The following is a 14,189-nucleotide window of genomic DNA, read 5'->3' as shown; positions in this document are numbered from 1 at the left end:
AGGGCATGGCTATGGTTGAGAGAACAAAGGTCTTGTGAAATAAGAAAAATTCCCTTCCACCAAGTCGCTTCCTAGAATATTGCCATTACGGTGGCTTTAACCCTGGCCCCAATTTTGAGCATTGGATGGTTGGAAACGTAGGCCGTGAAGCTACCCCGTAGGTGGCACAGAGGCCGTGGTGCTGCAGAGGGCCAAGGCCCACTGTTGGGAATCGTGGACTGTGGGGCTTTGTCGGGGGCATCAAACTATTAAACAGTGTCACACTTCTTTTATCCTCGCCAGGAAATGTCATTCAGGTGATTGAGAATATTATCAATGTTAAATTCACTGACCATATTTGCTAAATAAAGGAGAACTTAGAATATTTACTTCCAATGACCCAAATGCTGACAGTAGAATCAGCTAGGGTCTACTTTTAGGAGCTCATAAACAAAATTAGGTAAAAAGCATGAATAAATTCTAGAAAGAATTTTTTTTTTTTTTTTAGTGAGGGTATGCATAGTGTGGAAATAATAATGACTCTCTCTAACACATATAAAAATCGCATTCTGCCAAACAGCATCGGAAGACACTGGAAACAACGGAATCGCTCACTCCCAGTTTCATCTTCCCTTCTTCCTTTTTGCTATCCCTTTGCCTCTACTTCCTTGTTTATTTTACTTTTGATCTTATCCATACATATACATATATGACCTCAAACTCTTTCTTATGACAAGTAAGGTATACATACCGTAAAGAGGGCTCATACCCTTCATGACTGTAGAGCTACTGGAGAAGCTTGACATTGCAGTAGGAACAGCTCTTCCAAGCCACCTCTGGAATTTAACACTGAAGTGGTTTCCCACCAGAGTGAGGACCTTCTCAGATCACATGAGTACCCTAGGGCAGGTGCTACAGGGTACTGTCTTTGCTCTTTTCTGTGCATGTTATGCAGCAAAGTCTCAAGCATGAGGTACTTGTTAACCAATAAATCATTCATTTGCATTTGCCTTATTACGTGGCCTTTCTGCTCAGAACCATGAGCATCCATTGTTATTTTAAGGTTTGGTCTCAAGCAATCTACAGTCATGTTGGTTAAAAAAGAAGATGTGGATATACAAATATGCTGTCGTGTTTCTGAAAACCAGCTGCTTCAGGAGGTGACTGGTTACACAGAAATTTTAGGGAAGGGAAGTTGATATAGAGCATTTTTTCACTGTGGCAGGATTTTAAGCACCTTAAATCCATCTCCTCACCTTTGGATTCTATCTGTAGAAGGTGCTGTTAAAGGTGAAGGTCAGAATTCTTTTTCTCTCTACTTAGCTTGGGAACATGATCTTAGGAACCCGGATTCAATTCTCTTCCTTCCACTGCTTGCAACCTCCAAATAGACTTGGCTAATATTACGATATTCTGACCACACTATGACACCGACTTGGGGTCTACTTAAGGAGGGTGGGTTTCTGACACATCTGCAATCACTTTGGATAAGAGCCTAGACAGAGCTGCCATTCTGAAAATTGCAAGGGCAAGGTACAGCGCACTCCATGCATGCATTCAAGAAGAGTTTTAAAAGATAATGAGTCTATTGAAGAACAGTTTGAGATCCTCAGCCAAAGAATAGTTGACAGATATAATGTCAAGCACACCAGGCGTAGTCACGGACGGCACCATGAGCTGCCTTCCTAGAGGTCTGAAGCGAGGGCAGAGACTGGAATCAGGCACACAGGAGCTAAGGGTCAACGTGGATGATAAAGTTCTCAGACACGTGCTTTGAGAGGCTTTCTCAGACGAAGTGATGTTTAAGTTGAGCCTTCAAAGGTGAGGAAGGAGTGACCGGTGAAGGGGACGGAAGGATGTTGCAGGTAGCAGGACAGAGGAGGTAAGCCATGGACACAAAAACACATGGTGCCTTCAAGGAACCGTAAGAAGAAGGAGAGTGGGAACAGGTGAGGCGGGGGAAGTGGGTAGAGGCCTGAGTGTGAAGGTTCTTGTGAATCTTGTACAAATTAAGATGCCTGAACATTTCAGGACCACAGGAAATCATGAAGCCCTTTAAGTGGCTTAATCACATTTATATTATAGAAAGGAGATTCATCCACCTATATGGGGTGACTTGTTCTCATTTGCGCACATTTGCTGTGTGTGCTTGAGGGTAGGGGGTGCTGACCCTGCCCGTAGACATGCAGAATGACCCGGCTACATTGGCCTTCTCCTAGATTCTCACATGCTCCTTTCCCCGTAGGTCCTTGGGCCCCATATGCTCTTTCTCCTTTCTCGGTTGGCTTATTCATATCCTTGCGGTCTTAGCTGGAAAGTCACCTCCTCAGAGAGGTCCTCCCTGACCACCTCTTATAATGACAACACCCTCCCCGTCATATTCTCTATTTCAGCTCTTTGCTTATTTCCCTACATAGCACTCATCACAATTTGCGAACTGGGGTTTTCTCAAGGACCTACTTTTTTGTCTTTCTCCCACTAGTATAAAAACACTCCATGGATTGGAAACTTCCACCTCACCTGTGTTACTCGCTGATGTACCCACAGCGTCTGCATGGGAGCACAGGGAGACCAGTGAGCAAGCCGCCGCGGATGTTCAAGTCTGCACTAGGGGCAGAGCGGTCTGCACTAGGATAGCAGCAGTGGACGGATTCCAGCGACATTACGAAATAGACAGAACAATCAATAATTGATTGGATGGTGGCAAAGAAAAAAAGGCGAGTGATGCCCAGGTTTCAGGAGCTCTCAGGGTTCTCGGTGCCCAAAAGGATTTGAAAACAGTATCAATGGTTCCTAATGGAAGTCATATAATAAACAATCTTGGAAAAATTGCTCCACAGCTGTATAAGGGTTCTAAAGTTACTATTAATAGTTAAACTAAAACAGTGGGTAGTAAGCAGAAAAAAAGCATAGATTCATAGCCTGAGAAGGGTTTCAGAGTGTCGTTATAAAAAGAAAGTGATAAGTGGTTTTTAAAATTCTACCAATCCCTTATTTGACTGAGACTGCTGAAGTTAAGTGATAATCTTCATTTATAAAATAGTGTAAAAGTAGCTTTACAGTTTAAGTAAAACCAAACGAGTAGAGTTGAGGAAAATTTTGGAAAGATGCTAAGGAATATGCTATATCTATATGTATAAGTATAAATACCAATAAAAATATCTTCCATCATGTTTGTAAGGCTTGGAAAAAGGAAATAATAATAACCTTATAGATATATATGGCAATTTTCAATTTATAAGGCACTTTCTACATAAGTTATCAATTTTGATTATTGCATCCTCTGTGTAAAATGGGTTTCATTGACCCTATCTTAAAATTGTGGAAACTAGGCTCACAGAGGTCAGATGATTTGCCCAAGGTCATACAGTTAATTAATCATTGAGCAGGACCTCAGGCAGGACAGATTCTAACATTTACATTTCATAGATGAGAAAAAGTGCTCCAGAAACACTTGCCGAGGCCACGGGGATTGCGATGGGCCGAGGCAGAACTAGAAAATAGCCTTTCCCTTCCACTTGCTCCTTGCTCTGAGGGTCAGCGCAGGGCAAAAAGGGAAGACCTGTCACATTTGGATCTGGGAGGCTCTTTGGAGGCAGATCAAGACGAGCGTTGCCTCCTCTCATAGGGGTTACGCTCTGTTGCTCAGGTCTCCCCGTGCCCTGCTTTCTCTCTTGCTTCTCCTCAGGGGGGCCCCCAATGGTATTGCCAGTGCTTCCAGCGACTACTGGAACCACTGAGAAGGGTCCAGGCTATGTGCTACCTGTGTGACTCTGCTGGTCTCTTCATCTCTCTCACAGTCCGTGTGGACTTTGACTCATGACCTTTTCCTCGTAGCATGTCTATCCTATGACCTTTCAGCTCCTGACAAATGACTCACTCTATTTGTATTTCTCACCGTAAATTCTCAAGAGAGAGAGAAACAGAGACAGAGACACAGAGAGAGAGCATCTAATGAGCCTAGTTCATCTTATAAAACTAGGACATATCATGGACTACTGTCCTAGGAGTGGGCTGCCCTTGCACAGGGACCTCTCCTGGTCCATTACTTGTAAGGTGATCATGTGATCTACAAAGGGCTGATCTACACGGGGCAGAGCTATGGGGAGGGCAATTTCCCTCATAGTGGGATGTGGGCCTGGCAGGTACTTTGAGGCTTCGTCAGTCTAGAACTGTCCAAAGGGGAAATTCTTACAGTAATTACCACCTGAGTTTACAGGGATGAGGGGTCACCGTGGTTGAGGGCGGGCTGGGAGACTTCACAGGGACAAAGGAGTTTGAATCAGATATTGAGGTACAGATTTTTGACTGACCTAGTAAGGAGAGGGCTGAAAGGAGGATGTTATCAACAGAGGAAATGGCATGTGCAAAGGTGCGGAGGCTTGGCTTGAGAGAGCACAGCATGCACGAGAAGAGCAAATCACTCTGTACGACTGGAATGCACAGTCTGTGGAGGAACGTAGTGGGAGAAGAGGCTGGAAAAGTAGGCAAGGCAGAACTTGTGATTCTCAGCTGGAGGCACTATTATCCCACAAAGAGCATTAGGAAATGCGAAGGAGCTTTTTTTTTTTGGTTGTCATAGTGACTAGGGATTGTTACTGGCATTTAGTAGGTGGGACTAGGAATAAGGAGGAGATTCCTCACAGAGAAGAAAATTTTTTCACCTCAATTGCCAATAGTGCCTTTACTGGGAAACACTAGGCTGGGCTGGAAAGGCCCTTCAAAGTCATCCCAAAGAATTTGGGTTTTAGTCCCAAGACAGACAGTGATGAGAATAAAGAGTCTAGAGTATCTTCTAGATTTTGCGTTGGGCAGTTGGGTGGGAAGTAGTTCCAATCACCGAGGTTTGGATTATGGGGAGGAGGCAGCAGAGGTGACAGATGGTAGGAAAGATGAACTCACGTTGCACTTGTCACATATACGTGAAGTTGCCCAAGCGTCAAGTGGATGCACTGCACAGCTCAGGAGAGAGGCTGGAGGAGAGACGTGGGTGTGGAAGTCCTCGGAGCATCGGGGATAGGTGAAGTCATGGGCATGCACGAGGTCATCCCTAGTGAGTGCGAATTTCAGATTATTCAAGGTCAATTTTTAATTTCAGACAGATTTTCATGCTTCCTATTCAGTGTGTTCACAGGAAATACCAATTAAAATTAATTTCAACCTAAGTAAAACATAATTAGGAAGATAAATTTGCTGCCAAAAATATAACGAACTCCAGAATGAAATGTAAAATTGATTTTAGCTCACTTATCTGCCATGTTTATATGACGCTTTATCTTTCCTGATTCTACAGAACCTAGTAAGTGAGGGCAGGAAATATTTTAGAGATTTCAAAGAGATTAGTAACAGAAAAAGAAACAAAGTTAGGTCTTCCTCTTCCCTCTAAGGGCTCTGTCCCATTTTGCCCCAGTGATTGGGACTCTGAGTGTCTCTGGTCCCTCATTTAGCTAATGATTTGAGAGAAGTCTTCACTTGGTTAGAAGGAATATGCCAGGACACAAACTTTGTTTCTGCTCCTTCTTTCCAAGGAAATTATGTTTACCGGTTATTATCAGTTGGAAGCATGCCTGCCCAGAGAGAAGGGGCAATGCATTGTATGATTTTTTATGATGTAGTGATTTAACTCTCAAGTTTCAGTGCAGAAAATCAAACAGACTGAATTATTGGTACATTAACCTACTAAGAATAGCGTCATTGGTTAAGATAATCAATAGATTTATTTTCAGTAAGAGTAGCAGTGTGTTCCTCACCACTTCTAGAAGCATCTAGAAGTTCTTGAGAAGAATCCCATTAATGTGGTTCAGACTAACTTAGATTTTCAGATTCTTTTCCACTGAGTTGATTCAGATTGTATCACTGGGTTTAAATAAACTGGAGTCATGACTGTTTCCCAAGAAAGTATTTGGCTTGCTTTTGGGTCCTTTCTAGGGAGGGTGTGGGCACAAACATTGATTAGGAGCTTTCACTGTCCTTAGATAACCTGCCATTCAGTTGACTGTCCAAGAAAAAGGTCCATTTGTAACTGACAGAACAGAATATCTGCACTCCAAGTTCCTGCCCGAGGGAACAGCTGGGGATACTCCATGGACAGATTCTTATCAAGAACCTAGCTCTGAGAAACAATATTCACATAGGGTCGCCTGAACAGATGCAATCCATAATTTCCCTAGATGATTGTTTCCCAAAGTGTCATCTTTAAATTTCCCTGAAAGGTAAACAGGTATTATATGATAAAAGGATCAAATTATTTTGGTAAAACTTTGGGTTAGACAAAGTTTCTCTGCTGAAGGATTTCTCAGAGCATTTAATATATGTTAATGTACATGTAAATATCCAAACATAGGTCTGAGTATGCAATATTTCCCAAATATACTTGACCACAGAAATCTTTTAGATCATTTCATAGAGAATAGTCCTGTTCCTCAGAACACACTTTGCTCGAATATTTTAAATTTTATCATTGGATCAAGCCAGGCCATCAGAGTTCTGGGTACCTGATTACATTACTCTGGTCTCCCTGTCACAGAATTATTTTAAATTTAAAGTATGTGCACAGTGAGGGATAGAATTAGTCTTTGGGTGGTAAACATGATGTAGTCTACACAGAAATTGACATATAATGATGTATATCTGAAATGTATATAATGTTATAAACCAATATTACCTCAATAAAAAAAATAATAAATAAATTTAAGGTATGTGATTAGACCATATTGAAGGACATTGTAACAAATAGCCCTACAGAATTCACTATTGTGTCTAATACAGAGATACCATGGAACACATAGTATGTAGCCCAGCCAGTCACTCCTAGGAGAATCCACGGAGACGTTTCTCTTAAGTCAACACAGGGACAGTCATGCTTCATCTGAGCAACTTTTCTTTTTAAATTCTATAGGCACGATAAGTTTTGTAACTTATTTTTTTCTGTGCCTTAACTACTAGGAAGTTCAGAGCGAAATGTGCAGCCCACCTCAAACGGTGCTACGTGATATTTGGTATGCACTTTGACAGTTTTATCTTGGCTTACATATCATTTCTTTCCCATACTTTCTACTTATTTGACTTCCAAATTTAAAAACCTGGTTTTATTCACTCTTTCGACAAATGTTTATTTAGCCCCTTCTATGGGACAAGCACTGGTCTAGGCATTGGAAATAAAATGGTAGAAAGGATATATACGATCTTTGCTCTCCAGCTCTCATAGTCTAGAGGTGGGTATAGACCAGTACACAAACAATACACCATATCCAGGGTGATAAGGACTTGACGGGGAAGAACAAGGGGTATCTGACTCCAGCGGAGAAATCAGGAACACTGTTAAAGCTGCTGCATACAATCATCAGAAATAAGCTTCTTCAAGCACGCTGGCCTACTCGCTGCTTTGGACCCCTCCTTTTTCCTAGGTCCAGCCCCTTGGTGCCCATCTGCTATCCTAAGCTGCACCCAAGCATGGCAGGCCAGTGTTGCACTGCTGTGTTGGTTCCTTCTGCTTTGGGGCTTGGGCTAACAATGCCTGCTCTCATTTCCTGGTAGGACATTCTAAAAAGTCCCATGGCTAAACATACCTAGCCTCGGATATTCTGTGTTTCCAGCAACCCGCTGTCTGGAGGCCCTTCCACATCCGATAAACTAGACATAGCCAGGGAGAGAGAGGGGGTAGGGAGGGAGGAGAAGAGCAAGTGGACACACACTTTGAACATACCTGCATTTAGGGGGAAGAAGGAAGAATAGCTAAAGAAGGACGCAGAGGACTTGCTGTCAGAGAGACAGGCAGTCTAGAGTGGCTCAGGGTCATGGGAGTCTTGGGCGGAGAGGATTTTTAAATGTATCTAACGCTACAGAGAAGTCAGGAAGGTTAAAGACTGTTACGCAGCCATTGGATTTGGTGATGGGACCAGCAACAACAACCTCTAAAGAGCAATTTTAACTGGATGGTGAGGATGCAAAGAGTTAAGGATTATACAATCCAGTGTGACCGTGGGTGGTGAGGCAGTGGAAACAAGTATGGACTAGCTTCTCGACAATTCGAGGAGTAAAGGGAAAGTGAGAGATAGGCTGGTACCGTAAGGGAACAGCAGGGTCAGGAGAAGGTTGGTGGTTTTTTGAATGACCAAATGCTTCACTCATATACACCTCTCATCACAAAAGACTGACGAAACGTAGCTATGCCACGGTTGCTGGGCACTGGGATAATGTATACAGTCAACATTCTGAAATGCTTCTTAAAAGAGCACTTGAATCATAACCCAAATTTTTAGGAGGGGCAGTGATTTCTTATCCACCATATCTTGATCAAACTTCAGATAGCCTTAACCTAATATTTGGAAAGTGAATAGTTTAAACTCATTTGTTAAGCTGTTCCTTTGCAGTGGGGTAATAATCAAACAGTGACAACCAAACAGAGAATTTTGTAAGCAGAACACCTCTGCCGGCAGCGGCAACCCAGGGTGGCAGCTGTTCTGGATGAAAGGTAAGGGCTTGACATTGAGAAAACAGAGGGGAGGCTGAAGGGGGAGGGGGAGGGTGAGGATGGTGCCCAAGTCTTAGACTGTAAGTGTAGAATTTAGGACAGTACTTCAGGTAATAGAGCAATGGAGCCAAGAACTTCCTGGTGACTTCTAGAAACACAAACACACACACACAGCCCTGTGCTACTGGAGGTCTGCATCCATGTGTGCCTGCTGAGGCTCAAGCTTGCCCACACCTGAGATCATTCCGCTTTTGAGGAGCAAGCAGACAAGAAGCCCTGAACTGTTTCCGCAGATTCTTCACTTGTCTCAGTCTAAGGGTCTGCTGCCCAGATGGTTCATGACCTTGCTGCCCTCTCACTACCTCCTTCATTTCTGGGTCCTGGCTTCCTCTCATTCCCCGCTGCAGATGCTTGCCCTATAGAGGCTTGTTCCCTCCATCGCTCATCCTTGGAGGCTTCTCCCCGCCTTGCCACTTCACCCATCACCCTTGCCCTGCCTGCCTCTCCAAGAACCAGTGCTAGCTCATTGGGCCAGGGATAAGCTAACAACAATGTCAGCAAACTTTAGTGAGTGTCAAGTCTGTGCCAGGCACTGCTCCAGCTGCTTGATATGAATTATCTCATTTGCATGTTAACAACTCTTTGAGGTGATGGGTTTCCAGATGAGGAAACAGGAACAGACAGTTTAAGCAACTTGTCCAGGTCACACATCTAGGAAGTTTCAGAGCTGAGAGTCTGGCTTCAGAGTCCGAGTTCTTAACCCTTATATCATATTGCCTCATCTATAAGTTTAGATAAAAAGGACCAGGAATACAGACAATTTGTCTACACCATGAGAGAGCAGAAGCCCTGGCAGATGCTGGGTATCAGAAGCATAGAAATCCAGGCCTAGAATCTGGGCAACAGACTCAAGTCCTCCATAGACAGAAGGAAGCTCCACTCCATCCTAGGCCGATAAGGGACTTCCTTCAGAAAAGCCCATCCAGGAGACAGCGGGACAGGGCTGGAGAACGAGAAAACACCTGGTGGGCCAGGAAAGGGGAAGAAGAGGGTTGAATCTGCCCAATCCAATGGTTCCCATTGTCTTCCTTGGACTCACGTTAGAAGCCCTGTTATGAATTGAAGAGTGTCCCTTCCAAAGATGTTAAAGTCTTAGCCCCCAGGACCACCTGTGAATGTGACCTTTTTGGAAATAGGGTCTTTGCGTATGACCAAGTTAAGATGAGGTCATTAGAGTAGGTCCTAATCCAAGATGACTGAGTCCTTATAAAAGGGGGAAATTTGGACTCAGAGACAGACATATACGCAGGAAGAACTCCATGTGAAGATGAAGGCAGAGATCGGGGTGATGCATCCACAAACCAAAGAAAACCAAAGATTGCCAGCAACCCACCAGAAGCTGGGAGAGAGGCATGGCACAATTTCTCCCTCACAGCCCTCAGAAGAAACCAATCCTGCTGACACCTTCTATTGGACTTCTGGCCTCAAGAACTGTGAGACAATAACTCTCTGTTGCTTAAGCCACCCAGCATGTGGTACTTTGTCATGGCAGCCTCAGCTAACTAATACAAACCCTAGAGCCAAGATCCCAATTCTCTGCCCAGCTCAGGTCCGGCTGAAAGGCTGTGGGCTGTGGTTCACACTTACAAGGCATAAGGCTCTCTCAGGGACCCCTCTTTCCCATGATGGAGACTCTGGAACAAACAAGAAGGGGAGGGAAGAGAAGAGATTGTTGCAAGGAACTGCAGCCTTCCAGAAGATAGACGCTCATTAGAGCAGTGTTTTCCGACTTAACACGAACTCAGCCGGTATTGTGCCAGCCATCAGCTGGTAGATCCTGCCATCTGTCCCCAGCAACACAAATCTGCAACAGCTTCATTTGAAGAAATAATACAGTGACTACAAATCAGCGCATTTCAACATCCTGCATTGCAGAGCAGGTGGACTAGTTAGGACGGGCTCTGCGTCATTCCGAGGAGCTGCCGGACCTTCACGCACACCTCCACCTCCCAAACTGGACTTTTCAAAAGATATAGAGAACTAGGGGCCAGCCCAGTGGCATAATGGTTAGGTCCGCACACTGCTTCAGGGGCCCAAGGTTCGCAGGTTCGGATCCCAGGCGTGGATGTACACACCACTCATCAAGCCGTGCTGTGGCATACAAAATAGAGGGAGATGGGCACAGATGTTAGCTCAGCAAAAAGAGGAGGATTGGCAACAGATGTTCGCTCAGGGCCAATCTTCCTCACTGTAAAAAAAAAAAAAAAAGGATATAGAGACTGGGAATACATTCATATCCCTAGAAATTGGTAGTCATGGAAAAGCCCTGTGAAATAAAAGTAGGAAAGGTTGGTGTTTTATTTTCATGATCTCTATACCACTTGCAAGGCTACACTTGTAAGGATGAGAGCTTCGGTACACACGTGGCTTGCATTCTGATCTCTCTAGTTCTCTTTTCCACTCTTCTAGGACATTGGAATATGTAGGGCCAGCTCTGTAGGGTTAGCTCTGGCAGAACACAATGCTTCAACTCTTCTTAGTAGCAGAATGCATCCAAGCCTTCAGTTTGTGAACACGTGCCATTACGTGGGAATTTGAACAAAATGGGACATTGGAATCTGCAAACATACTGGTATCCACGAGGAGATTTCAAAGTCTCACAGGATGCTGCTGTCACAACCACCCCCTAAGGCCTGCGAGGACTCTGGGCACAGCCATGTGAAAGCCAGCAATGCTGAAACTCCCAGGCTGTGCCTGGCACGTTGACAAGCTTCATCCAAGTCAAGGTTTGGGCATCAGCTGTGCCTGAGGCTCAGATCAAGTTGGAGTTCACAGTCTCAAATCCAGTTTCTCTGGGACAGAGAAACAATTCTGAACCTGGTCTCGTCGAAAGGCATCCAGGCCTTCCTTTTCTGTTGGGCAATAAAAATTTGCCGCTAACATATCCATATACTGCCAATCACCAGAGCACATGCTTCTTCTAGTGGCAAGAAGACTGCCCGGGCATCAGGAGGCCCGGACCCTGGGCAGCTCCACCTCCCTGGGCCTCTTTCCTCATTCGTGAAAGTTGGACTTGTACACAACAGCCTCAAAGGTAAACTCTAATTTTAAAATTTCACAATTTTGTCTCTAATCCCAAAGGACTCACATGATTGAACAAATAATATGTGATTTTTTTTAGCATATTTTCAAGTAATCATTTCAGAAATCAGAAAGAACAAAATTATTCCTATTATCACTTTGTGATCTAATTTAGATTATGAGCATCTTATGATAAATTATCTAAGTGACTATTAACACTGAATAAAAATTCTAATAATAGTAATACAATGATGCAATATTGTTCAATACCCATAATAATCAAATAAACATCTGTTTGGCAAGCTATCAGTGGATGTGAATTGGGAGTGGAGTGAGAAGGGAGGGCATAATTACTCAGGTTAGGGCCAATTCTTTGTTTCAATTGTTCTTATAATTTCAGTGGAGGTTTTGCAATATTCCTGCCCAGAGCTGCTGTGTCATTTTCTCAGATATTGTCAAAATGGCTGCCTTGCTCCATCCCAGAAGAAAAAATGTTTCACCTAAGTTCAAAACATCCATTTTTATCTACAAAGTTTATGGTAACATTTGCTATTATTATTAGTATCGTTGAAAATTAATGGTGCAATATTCAATATTTTCAGTGGTGGAAGCTATAGAACTTTTACCTTTTTCCCGAGGGAGGAACACAATATGGCCCTGATTACCTGCCCATTGTGTGGGACAGCCAGGGCTTTCAGTGAATGGACTTTCCGCTGACAAGCTCTTAAAAGGTTGTATGCTGGGCCCTTAGCCCTTGAGCATGGTGAACATTTGCCATGGATAGCAGCCTTGAAAACCCTATGTCCCATAACAAAAGGGTATTTTCCCCTTTTACAGGTGTCAGCCTGGTACCACAGACAAGTTCCTTTCAGAGCACAGCGTACATAAAGCCTGTAATTATCAGCTGCAGGTAGTGGCCACCTGCTCATGGAACACACAGAAATGGAAAAAATGTGGAAGAATCTGCAGCAAGAATTTTCCTTTTGAATCGGGCCTGAGAGGCCCTGCCTCTGAGGGTTTTAGAATAGATATGACTTTCAATTAGCCACCTTTTGCTTACTGAACTGGCAATTTCAGAGTCAAAAGGTAATCATAAACAGACAGTTATGGCTTCTAGAACTTTCCTCACATATTCAGCCAGGGCACAGCTCCATCACATTTCACGCTACCATATTTTCTGGGCTAACCGCATGCCACTTTCAGAGCTATGACACGTTTGTTTGGTATTCAGGTTGGTGTTTGATTACATAGTAGATGCTGTTGTGTGTGGCCCAGATCCCCTTGGAGGACCAAGGTAGTTATTCTCTCAGCTGCCGGGAGTGTTGCCTGCCGGAGATCTATAGCTGAGCCCCTCCCAGGAATTGCCTTCAGCCTAAGGGAGCTGCCTCGCACAGGTTGCACCCCCTGCCTGTGGTAGCCCATATCAGTGATTGGTCTTCACAGGGATAGAAGGCCCGCCCCCTTATCTCAATTCTAGAAAGCTCTGAAGAGTCACTCCAGGTTCAGAGCTCCCCTGGGGATCAGCTGAAGTCTCTCTTTTGACTGAACGAAATTTGACTTTTCCTTTTGCCGCACCTTGCCTCCCTCACTCCCTTAAAGATTTTGTCAGGGCATTCTCCAAATGAACTACCTGTATGCAACCTAAAATAGATTTAGAAGAAATTTTATGTTTAAAATCTTTTTTAAGAGAAAAACATAAAAAAATCAGATGACTGATCAGACATTTCAATGACTATCTCACATTTAGGCTCCTGGAATGAAAGGACCCAGCTATCCATTGCCAGCTCCCATGTGATCCTAGTCTGGGATAATTTGGGACTTGCTGAATCCACTGAACTTTGTCTACAACTCTTAGGACTGGGCAAAGCTGAAAGTCAGCTTTCTACCCACATCGTTCCTGTTGTCTCTAGTCCCTTCAAGATCTCTAAAATAAGTCTTAAAATACTATTTGGATGAAATTCCTTCTGCTTCAAGAGGATATGGCAGACACTAAGCTGCCATTTATCCTGCTCCCTGGATGCCGGGGAGATGGATCTGCACATAGAGAAGGCCTGAAGTCATGTCTAATCCATTCTGACCTCAGGGTCGGGGCGGGAGTGTCAACTCTTGCTTGTCTCCAAGCCAAAGAAACTGAGCAGGCCAGTCACTTCTACAGATGGCCCTGGGGATTTATCCTTCCCTAGGAGGCGCTCAATACTACTTGGAAGGTAATCAATTAAAGCTAGCAAAGCTCTCAGATTCCCTGAGAACTGATCCTAGTTTCCTCAAGTCACGTGTACCGGCGCTATGTGAGACCGGGCTAGGGCAGGTAGTGCATTCTCCAAGACCAGGGTCAGGAACGTGAATGAGGGCACAGGTGCTTACTTGGCTGCCCTCTATTTTATGCTATTAAGTAGAGATTGAGTTGATGTGCACTCAACTGTGCCCCAAAAGGTTCTGTTCTCTTTTTAGGACTCAGCAAATCACACTGAAAGGGCTTCCTGTTCCTCGCAGAGTTAAAGGGATTCCGAGTGGCAGTCTTTCCCTGCCACTGTCAAACATTTATTGAGTTCTAGCTGTATGAGAGAGAAAGCCCCCGACCCCTACAAGTGTAGTGCAAGAAACAGGACACATATAGTTGTATCAGTACTTTCCGCCACCCATTGATTGTTTTCAG

The 14,189-nt window shown here is 44.0% G+C and overlaps 2 long non-coding RNA genes across 2 annotated transcripts in view; both read left to right on the top strand.

Moving 5' to 3' along the window:
• LOC138918835 (uncharacterized) overlaps positions 1 to 14,189 on the top strand; it is a 55,771-nt gene that overhangs the window by 33,853 nt on the left and 7,729 nt on the right. The gene's annotated exons all lie outside the window — the stretch shown is intronic.
• Positions 8,187 to 12,072, top strand: LOC138918836 (uncharacterized). Its single transcript, XR_011428659.1, has 3 exons — positions 8,187 to 8,452; positions 10,922 to 11,546; positions 11,934 to 12,072. It is a non-coding gene; the product is annotated as an uncharacterized lncRNA (long non-coding RNA).

Source organism: Equus caballus, chromosome 1, assembly GCF_041296265.1.
Source record: "Equus caballus isolate H_3958 breed thoroughbred chromosome 1, TB-T2T, whole genome shotgun sequence".
NCBI classification, from domain to species: domain Eukaryota; kingdom Metazoa; phylum Chordata; class Mammalia; order Perissodactyla; family Equidae; genus Equus; species Equus caballus.
This window is presented reverse-complemented; position numbering and strand designations above follow the sequence as displayed.